Source organism: Pseudophryne corroboree, chromosome 5, assembly GCF_028390025.1.
Source record: "Pseudophryne corroboree isolate aPseCor3 chromosome 5, aPseCor3.hap2, whole genome shotgun sequence".
Taxonomy (NCBI): Eukaryota; Metazoa; Chordata; class Amphibia; order Anura; family Myobatrachidae; genus Pseudophryne; species Pseudophryne corroboree.
In genome coordinates this window covers 716,688,988-716,699,957 of record NC_086448.1, presented here as the reverse complement: position 1 = coordinate 716,699,957, position 10,970 = coordinate 716,688,988, and the positions used below count along the sequence as shown (strand labels likewise).

At 39.3% G+C, this 10,970-nt stretch overlaps 1 long non-coding RNA gene across 1 annotated transcript; it reads left to right on the top strand.

The window, feature by feature from the left end:
* Positions 1 to 5,659: 5,659 nt before the first annotated feature.
* On the top strand, positions 5,660 to 7,546 carry LOC134929361 (uncharacterized). Its single transcript, XR_010178510.1, has 3 exons — positions 5,660 to 5,735; positions 6,521 to 6,643; positions 7,417 to 7,546. It is a non-coding gene; the product is annotated as an uncharacterized LOC134929361 (long non-coding RNA).
* The last annotated feature ends 3,424 nt before the right edge of the window (positions 7,547 to 10,970 follow it).

Genomic DNA, 10,970 nt, shown 5'->3' with positions numbered 1-10,970 from the left:
TATGGATCCTTCCCTTCTTGGTGCTACAGTAATCACAGTGCCCCCATGCCTCCACAGAGCAAGAAGCTGTTGTTCCTCCCCTGACTTATTTATTATCCCACAGCTCCCATGTGGCCATGGGAGAGGTGTGCCAGTGAACTGCTGTCTGAATTGATGTGTGAGTACAAACAGCAAAGTAATGAGTTGTGGGGAGTGATGCTGATATATTGAGGGGTTCAGGTATGATTATGAGGGTGAGGGGTACTGGTGTGATCATGAGGATGAGGGGTACTGGTGTGATTACGTGGGTGAGTGGTACTGGTGTGATCATGAGGGTGTAGGGTACTGGTATGATCACGTGGGTGAGGGGTACTGGTGTGATCTTGAGGGTGAGGGGTACTGGTGTGATCATGCGGGTGAGAGCTACTGGTGTGATCATGAGGGTGAGGGGTACTGGTGTGATCATGAGGGTGAGGGGTACTGGTGTGATCACGCGGGTGAGTGGTACTGGTGTGATCATGAGGGTTAAAATTCTTAACAGTTATGTTCATGTATTCTGTAAACTGCATGCCTGCATGCATTATAGCCAACTCTGTCATTAACCTTATTAGGGTACAGCATGCACAGGGTGGGACAATGCAGGAGGACATGTGCATATCCTCCTGCATTTTTCCCATTTTCCAGAACTGCAGCAGCCATGGCTTTGTCTCTTTCCTTCTTCTCTTTCTTCTGTCTGACTGTCCCTTCCTTCTGCCAGTCTCTCCTGATTGTCTCTTCCCTCTGTCTTTTTCTTTCCTGTCTGTCCACCTCTCTGCCCCGTCTGTCTTTTCCTTCTGCCTATCTGTCTCTTACCTCTGTCTCTTCCTTCTGCCTCTCTCTTTCCTCAGTCTATTCCTTCTCTTTCCTCCCCTGGATGTACAGATGTTCCCCAGGGGAGGGCTTTGCAGTGGCATTAAAATAAAGTTGCAGCAGCTATTGCAGTGAAAAATGGATTAGGATTGAAAACCAGCCTGGGACAGCTGCAACTACACTGACAGACCCCACCCCTCAACAAACCTCACCTCAATAAGGCTGCTTCCAGAAACTTCCTGGGCTGGTTTTCCATCCCTATCTGCCCCTGGGTCCCCCTGTTTTAAGTGACCTGGGCCCCCTAAAGGCTTAACCTAGTCCTGCTTTTTGGAAGTGATAAGTAAAGGAGGCAAGATGAATGCCACAAATACTTATTTTGAACTCCCTGCAAGTTCAAAGCATAATTATTGCATCATTTTTTTATCATGATAATTAGGCCCCTATACGAGATAATGGGTGGAATTCAAATGTTTGAAAAGTCGGTTGTGTGTCAGTTTTTTCCTGTCTATTAGATAGGAAAAAACAGACTCCCAAATGACTTTTCAAACATTTGAATCTCCCCCATTGAATCACTTCCAGCTTTTGACTGGATAATACAGCTTGCTAGTTACCAAGTCCAGAAACGTTCTATAGGAGAAATTGAAAGTGAAGGTTTCTCCTAGGTAGGGAGAGTCTGAAAGCAGTAAAATTGGAACTGAAGTAACATCTGAAAGTATTGATTTTGTAATTTCACCAAATTAAGAACAAGACAGGAAACCTATTAAGCCTCTTCACTGGGTACTTTTGGGTGAAACTGTCTCACAATAAAACTGCAAACACCTGTCTCTTTAAAAACTAAACACACACACAAACGATTACAAAATAGTGTCAGTTAAGGCATGCAGAAATGCAATCTCTTAAAAATGTTATAATTGCACATTTGACATGTAAAACTTTTGAAGTTTCAGATATGAATGCCAACTAGCACATCTCAAATGTTCATAAATTATAGCTCAAGTTAGATGTACTTTTATTGCATTTTAACAAATTAAAATTTTCACAAAGCCAGAAGAGTTTTGTAATAACAGAAAGAAGGGGACTATGGTAATAGTATTATCTGTCAGAACATTATGAGTAATGATTATATAAAAATCTATATACCGACGACTAACGGAAGGAAATATCAAATTATAGTCTTCTGTGTCAAAGTGTAACCCAGAAGTTATATTATGTTATTGCTATACAGCGAACCAAAAGGTATCTTAAAGGGATTTTGAAATTAGTTTTCTTTCCTAAATCACTGTAATTTAATTCACCAGTATAATAACACTTAGCATTTTTTGCATGTTTTGAATTACTGTAGAAACATATTCCAATGAAGCTTCTTCAATACATATAATTGTTTACAGAATAATAAGGGCTATATATTATAATTAGAGAAATGAAAATTGGCTTTACATCATTGCTTCTAAAGGTAATGGTACAGTAAAATGTATAGCTTCAGTATCAGAATGCAACTAGCTGTATTTCTTTGGCGTCCTGAAGAACTATTATGGCACAGCTATAGATGCTTTTAGTTTTCCCAAAAGGGAGATACAGTAACTGAATGCTTCATTCTTAATATTTCCTTTTTAGTGGCTGATATCAATCTAATGCAGAGCGTGCTTTTACCAGAACACTGCTATCTCCTTCTTTGATTCTTATGCTGGCCATAGGTACATCAGGACGACCCGCACCGATGCGAGTTGAATTACAATTTCCCGTCAACCTCCCCGGTAACTCCCTAGCTGTCCCAGATACACGAGTGACACACAATGTGCTAATGATCCATCGTTAAATTATCGATTATGTGCCTCACAAAAAAAAGGTCCAGGAAAACGCAGCTCAAAATTGTATGATGCATCGTATGTGCATAATACATGGGTTGCACGTATGATCAGGGGATGCAACACCCGTGGGACCGCAAATCGCATCGTAATTGTACCCAAAACATGCACGATGTGCACATGATGCATCGTATGAGGCATCGAAATCGTGTATTCGTATACGATATCGACCTAGTGTATGGCCAGCATTATATAAATTGGAGATTATGGATCAGTCTCAGACAAAAGACTATTGGGCAGTCAGAACCCCCAAAAACATAACAGTGTATTAGTAATAAACTATCATTGTAAATGCATTTCACGTTTATCATAGATGAAGAACAGGAATATTGTATATTGTTTGCTGCTTCTATTCCTCACATTGAATCCACAATCTCCCCCAAAACTGAAAGAGACAAAGGAATAAAACCTATGGGGTAGTCAAACACATTCTCGCACATTCTGAAGGTGCGAGTTTGACCCGCAACTCGCAAATGTAGTAGCCTCCGCGTTTTAGAGTTCAAAGCTATTACAAGTACAAGTTTTATCATATGTAAACTTGCACCTTGGTTACATAAAGTATGAGTTTCATTACAAGGTGCGAGTTTTACAGAAGCATGCACAGATCAGATAAGATCCGTACATGCTTCTCTGTGAAAAAATTAGTAACAGTAATTTTTTTTTAGTATTTTTTTTTTAAAGACCTTGGACTGGTCCTGGTTCTAAAAATACTTGGGGAAAAAAGACTGTCTTTTTTAGATATTTTTTTTACAGAGGACTATAGAAATCAGTGTGCCATTCAATGCCCCATATGCTGGTACTTGGGGTTCTCCAAATACCAGTATGTTGGGGAGGCTTGCTTGGATCTGTAGCCCTCCTTTAATAAACAATATTATTTTTCAAAAAGTAAACCTTAATTGCTATCAACTCGACACCCACAGAACAGGGATGCCAGGGATAGGGCCCATTTATTTAGGGTATCCCCACTCCCCCAGGAACCCCAGCCTGGGCTGACTAGTTGGGTGTAATGCTTCAGCCACAGGACCCCATCAAGTGTGTCCCCTGGCAGTGGCATTACCTACCTCCCTACTAGTGGATTCTGGTGATGATTCTAAAAATATGGGTGACCCCATGTCTTTTTCAGCCATGTATTTTTAGAATGAGGACCAGTCCAAGAGCCTGGATCTGGTTAGTTAAATACAGGGGTACATCACACCTTTTTCCCCCTGTATTTTTTTAAACCAGGACTGGCTGGTTATGGTTTGGGCTGTGGGGAAGGGGGACCCTTCATCATATATTTTTTTTTTTCATATTTCTAAAAATTTACAGACAGAAGCATGCACATATCTAAACTCCCTGCTGATGGGGAAGTCTATTTGAAAAATGCATTTTGATCCGAGTTTTTTTAACAATTTGTGGGTTTGTTTGCAGAAACGATTCAAGGTAAATTCCCATCTTTCAGTGTTGTCTATGGAAATGACATCAAATTTGGCTGATAGAGTATTTAATCGTATATCGATGTCCAGACGTGTTTTTTACATTGATTTAAACAAACACTACAGTGTTTGTTCATTACTAAATTACCATGAATGAAAAAAAATAGCCAAACACTCCCAACTAAGGCAAACACTGAGCTTAGTAAATATACCTTGTAGTATATGTCTGTAAGTTTCTATGACTAAGTTACAAATGTTCTATGTCTCAGTCTTTTGTCACACAATAGATATCAATACAATAAACCAATTACAGTAGTTCCAAACACACCGGACCATGTCCTTGTGAATACCTGCTGTGATGCGTTGCTTCAGATAGTTTACACTTACAGGAAGTGGAGAAACAAATACTCTGATACGGTTTCCCATATCGAGTTCTAAAATGCAGCTGTAAAACAGTAACATAGTTTTTTTTTGGTAACTCTATCACAAAAAAAGTTCCCTAACGGTGTAGCAGCCATTTTGCTTACATGATGCTATGGCTGCTCACGCAATACTGACATCACAAACAGATATAGGGCTAGATGCATCATCGCTTGAAGAGTGATAAAATGGAGAGTGATAAATGACCAGCCAATGAGCTCCTAACTGTCATTTTTCAAACAGGGCCTGTGACATGGCAGTTACAAGCTGATTGGCTGGTGCTTTTTTCTATCCATTTTATCACTCACAAAGCAATGATGCATCTAGCACACAGTTCTTAAAAAACTTTCATCCCAGATGTGATTTTTTTTTTTGTCTTTGACCTCCACTTCCTGTCAGTTTAAACGATCTGAAGCAATGCATTACAGCAGCTGTTGCAAGTGTCGAAGAGGATATGCTCCGATGTGTTTGGAATGAACTGAATTATTGTGTTGAAATCTGTCATGTGTCAAAAGGCTCACACATAGAACATTTGTAACTTAGAGATCTATTCATGAAGCAATGAAAAGTGTGGAGAAATGAGCCAGTGTAGAAGTTGCCCATGACAACCAATCAGCATTGACGTAACATTTATAATTTGCATACTATAAAATGATACAGAGCAGCTGATCGGTTGCCACATGCAATTTATCCACTGGCTCACTTCTCCACTCTTTTCACTGCTTCCTGAATAGACCCCTTAGTCATAGAAACATACAGACATAAACTACATATCCCTGTAAGCATTTTGACTATATCAAAAATGTTGAAAGTGTTTATTTCTTTTATAGTAACCCTGTATTATGGTACTAAACATTCAATACTGCACAGATCTCTATGTAGAATATATATATATATATATATTCATAATAAATACATCTATAAAGTATTACACAAAATGTTCACTCAACTATCCTTATTTAGACAAAATATATATTTGCTTGGTTTCAGTAAAAAAATAAAACATTATGCCAAATGGAGCTGATGTACAGAATGAATAAGAAATGGTTGTCACTGACCCTTGACAGCAAAAGTGTTTACATACGTTTAGTGGCTACAGGATTCTACATACAATATTTTCCTATCTTTCCAGATATGAATGTACCTTCTTTAAAGTTTATCTTTTGTAAACACCATTCACAGCATGACTGACAGTACCTACAACAAGGTAATTATGGTACAGGGAGTAATACAATGCAGAAACATGTTCAGAGTCATTTGTAAAGTATGCTGTGCAATAGTTATACAGTATGGACCAGATTTAAATATTCTTTGACTGGTTTATTCTCCCTTCACGCATGATTGGCCTTTATAGTCTTTACATACTTAGTGTGAAATTAAATTATCACCTGCCTTTACATGTCTTTTCTTCTTGTTTTCTGAACAGAATCTTGACATTACTAACAGAAGTAATTCTTTTCTGGATGAGTCTAAGTCACATCCCTATTAAATTGAGTTATCCGACTATAAATTGAAATTGAAATTATGTCATTTATGAATCTTTATTGGATTTCTTTTTATATCAGAAACATAAGTAATTTCTCATTTAGAATTTCTATGGACTTTAAATGAGATTCTGAGAAAATTGGTACTGAGTTGCTTGTGCTAAAAGATGGCTGTTACAAAAAAAAATAGAGCACTTATAAAGTGTAGGAAAGATACAGTATTTATTGAAAATGTATGTATTGAATTTGACATGAAATTATGTTGAAGAAATAGTTAATACTTTCTATTCTCTGTTTTTTTTAAATACAACTTTAAATTGAGATGTTTCTGATCCAAAAATATGTTCACACAGTGGGCGATAACTCAAACCTTCTACAGTGACCTGGTGGAAAAATTGCTCCTAGCAAACAATCAGCTTATAGACATTGCTTTATAGAATGCACTTGATTAATATTATCTAGAAGCTGACTGGTTTCTGTGGGTATTTACTCCACATGTCCTCTTTAGATTTTATACAGGGCACATTTAGCATCCAGGCTGTCGGGATGCCGACAGTCAAGTGACTGACGCTGGAAACCTGACACCACTCAGGAGACCGACGCCGGATCACTGACAGCTGACATACTGAATGTGAGTATGGGGTTCGTGGTTAGGGTTAGGTCCCAGGGGGGAGGGTTAGGGTAAGGCACTAGGGGAGGTTAGGGTTAGGCACTAGGGGGTGTGTGGTTAGCCCTAGCCTCCACTATCCATAGGTTAGCCAAAACTAACATCCCTGAGGGTTAGGCTTAGAATAGGGAACAGGGGGCGATAGAAATCATCTCTGGAGCAGGGATCTTCATTGTTGGGATGCTGCTGTTGGTCATGTGACCACCGGCATCCCGACTGCCGGGATTTCACATGTATTCCTTTTATACACCTCCCCATAAATCAGTTTTCCAGTGTAGCACAGGAATGATTACCTAACTCTTTCATTCAAAATGAATACATTTTATAATTTAAACTATACTTTTGGACATTGGGAAAAAACTTATCAGTTTCTAAAATCAGATGTTATATTTTATGTTACTGGTCAGTAAATCAAACTCTTTGACTGGGAGACATCAGATCTTAAACTTATGTTGTGGTACATTAAGCTCAGTTTAAACATATCTGGGGACTAAAGTGTTCAATGACCTATTGTAAGAAGCAAAGAAGGTATGGTCAGTGCTGTGTGGGTGTGGCTAGTTCCATGTGCTGTGTGGGTGTGGCTAGTTCCATGTGCTGTGTGGGTGTGGCTAGTTCCATGTGCGCATGTACACCCCTTATACTGTCAGCTTCAATGTCTTACTAAATATATAAAGTCAAAAAATTACATTGTTTTGCGAGGAAAATAAAAATAATATTTTTATACTTATGATTTATAGCCCACCATGTAGCCAGCTGGACATCATCAAACTGTCATGGAGGCCTGGAGCTGTAATCTCATCTGCGCCATCATTAATCTGACCCTGAGTGTAAAATTTATATTTATTACTTCAATAAACTAATTGTATAGACCGGTGTTTCTCAAACTGTGTGCCTTGGCACCCTGGGGTGCCTCAGGATTGGTGGTCCTGGACCAATTCAAATTATTTATGGTCAATATAATAGGAAAAACATTTCCTGCCGGCTGTCAATCAGAAAATATATGAACAAACAGAAACAAATCTTGTACCTCACCACATAACTGAACATAAGGATGATATATAAAAACAATGTACTTACATAATATTTATATTTAAATTTATAAATAAGGAACATTAGGCCTAGAGGTGCCATGCAAAACATTCTGCTACTCTAGGGCGTCATGATTCAAAAAAGTTTGAGAACCACTGGTTTAGTCTATTAAAAAGAACAGTCATTATTGAACCTCTTGTACTCTATTCTTTAGTAATAATATTTTACCTTTATTAAATGTCAAATACATTATTGCCATGTTACTTTTTGCAATGCACCATATTCTGATACTGCTGGCAAGTTTTAAAAGCACCAGCATAGTACTCAGGCTAAAAAACAATGTAAAAACAATAATAAAAAAAGAAATCAACGTGAGGAGGCAATCACACAGTAAAACATACTCTCTACATATAATTTCACAAATACACTGACAAATTCTTATTGGGCTTTGAGCAGGATTTCCTTTTTCTCTCCCTTTGGTCTTACTAAAAACAGAAATATGTTCACAAGATTGAAAAGTATCTTCTAAGGGCAACAATATTAATAAGAGGTATGTCAAGAAAAGGCTAGAACGAAAAATTGTCTATCCTACCATAAACATGTTGTGCCCGCAGCAATGGAGACTGAAGGGGATATTAAACAATCCTTAGGTTTCTCCAGGGAATAGATAGGGTGATAACAAAACATCCCTCAACCATGTGAGTATTTGTTGTACAGGTCCAGGCTACATACATAAAGCCTTAAAAGATAGAGAGAACAAATAGAAAGGGATAGATAGATAGATAGATAGATAGATAGATAGATAGATAGATAGATAGATAGATAGATACCGTAGATAAATAGATACCGTAGATAGATAGACAGATAGATACCGTAGATAGAGACAGATACCGTAGATACGATAGATAGATAGATAGATAGATAGATAGATAGATAGATAGATAGATAGATAGATAGATAGAAAAATAATTATCAATATTAACAATAGACTGAAATTAATAAAGAGCTCTTGCCTAACAAGGAATACATCACAGATTGTTAACGTAACATAAAGGACTACAGGTGTTAACTAATCCAATGTTTTGGTGTTCTGCCTTACCCTTGCTTAATATGTTCAATGTTCCTGTACTTTATTGGATACTCCAATTATCCAGAAATACTTTAAAAGATAAAAAAAATCAATGTTCCCATGAATGTACAAAGATGTTTGTACTCCATAATAAACCATCTTTTCCTCAGTGATGTCACATTATGATTTTATGGGATTTCCCTTTATAATGTGGATCACCTGGTGTTTGCATGATAGCTAAAAGCAGATCACTCTGTACTGCATTCGCGGAGTTAGGAAATAGCAGGGCTGACTGAGAGCCCAGGCGGGGAAGCATAGCAGCAACAACAGCCGTGGTCAGGAGAGAGAGTGCATAGAGCCATTGCTGGAGACTGTGCAGAGTGTCCGCTGGGGAGAATAGCAGTGGTGGTGTCCTACTTACAGGAGCTGAGCAGTGATGTCCAGGTGCGGTGCTACTGCCGGAGTGGCCCCTGGGTGACTGTCTCAGCCAGAGCTGAGATCGGGAGAACTGCACTGACAGAAGCCGCTCTCAGGGCCATCCACTGAGAGCCTCTCCCACCAGTGGGGCTGAGCAGTTTACCTCAGCCCCTCCAACCCGTGGCGACCACCAGCCATTATTGAAGGAGGAGTTGGGGAAGTCCCCTCTGACTGCCTGTGAGTGTGGTGAGTGTAGGTGAGCGGAACAGATGCCTCACACCCATAGCTCATTCCACTAGCGGATAGCACCGCCAGCAGCCAGTGAAGGTAAACGGGAATTACCATCCACTAGCAGAGTTAGTACCCAGCGCCAGCAGTCGAAAAGAAGCTCAGGAAGCTGCCTTATTATCCAATGAGACTGAGTAATTGCAGCTAGAAGTGGGTGGAGGCAGTTTATACTTGGGACTGGCAAGAGAGTGAGGCAGACAGTGTATGCACTGCCCCCCCCCCCAGTTGTTGTTGCTGCATTCAGCCCAGTTGGTAAACTACTAGTAGAGGTGGACAAGCTACCAGCATTTGACACGCAGTAGAGTAACAGTCACTGAGAGATAATAAAGACCCCCATTTGAGTCGGGGATTGCCTACAGGAACACAGAGAGAGACATCTATTAGGCATAGACTAGTTGCACTGCCGGCCATATTTATGTACCTTTAATGTTTGAGGCCAGGGAGCATCCCTGTAGAAACAGAAAGGGAATCAAACCCCAGGGTCAGGATCAGACAACTACCCTGAGTCCCTGATTGTTCCGTCCATATCAAGTAAAGGGCTCAGCAAGATCCAGATAGCCATCATTCTATAGATTGCTAGCACACTAACAGTACCAGTTAACCTTTATGAACCTATTGTTTAATAAAAGAGGATAGCCCACTCGTATTAATGTTTGCAAGTGGCAAAGAGGTAATGCTGGTTGTCATAACCTGAATGGTACTGAAATTTAAACACTGACTGATAACTAGCCCTGACCTTTACCCCCTGCACATTAACCATTGAACACAAGTTTAGCTAATCAGAGGATATAAGACCCGCCAGTGACTAGAGACATCAATGTCAGAAGTATTAATACAGTTTCTGCTATTGGGACTAAAGCCAGGAAATCGTAACAGGAGAGTACTTATTCCTGGTTAAATACCACAAGGGTACACATAGATCTCTAAAGTAAGCAGTACTAACATTGGCTCTAAATTAATGAACTCCATGGTATGTGAGAAGATCTCTTCTTTTAGTCAATACAAGAGTAAACTAGATTTACTGGTGGTATATACCTACCTGTGCACGTATAGGCTATGAGAACCTGGGTTACTCACAATCCTATCTCAATCTTTTCTGTATTTTAAGGGTATTCTTGTATTTTTTTGTAATGCATGCAATACTTTCTGTATAGGCTGGTTAGAGTGCTAGGATGGGCCACTGTTCACATGGCATAGGATAACTCTATAAAAGGGAAAGTGTTACCTGTTAATAAATTTTACCATTACTTACCGGTGAGACTGTCTTCTTGTCAGTGTTGCATCCTGAAAGAGAAAAGGACCAACAGGTAACAGTCAATTGGTCAGTCCATGCACCGCTCCATATTAAGCATAATACTGTGTACTGTAAATACGTGGGGCAGGAGATATCACACAGGTAGTGGTAGCTTGGGTGGACAGCAATCCTTCCCATTTCATTAGGCGTCCTGAGTTAGCCTGGGAAAATAATACCCTACTAAATAACGTGGT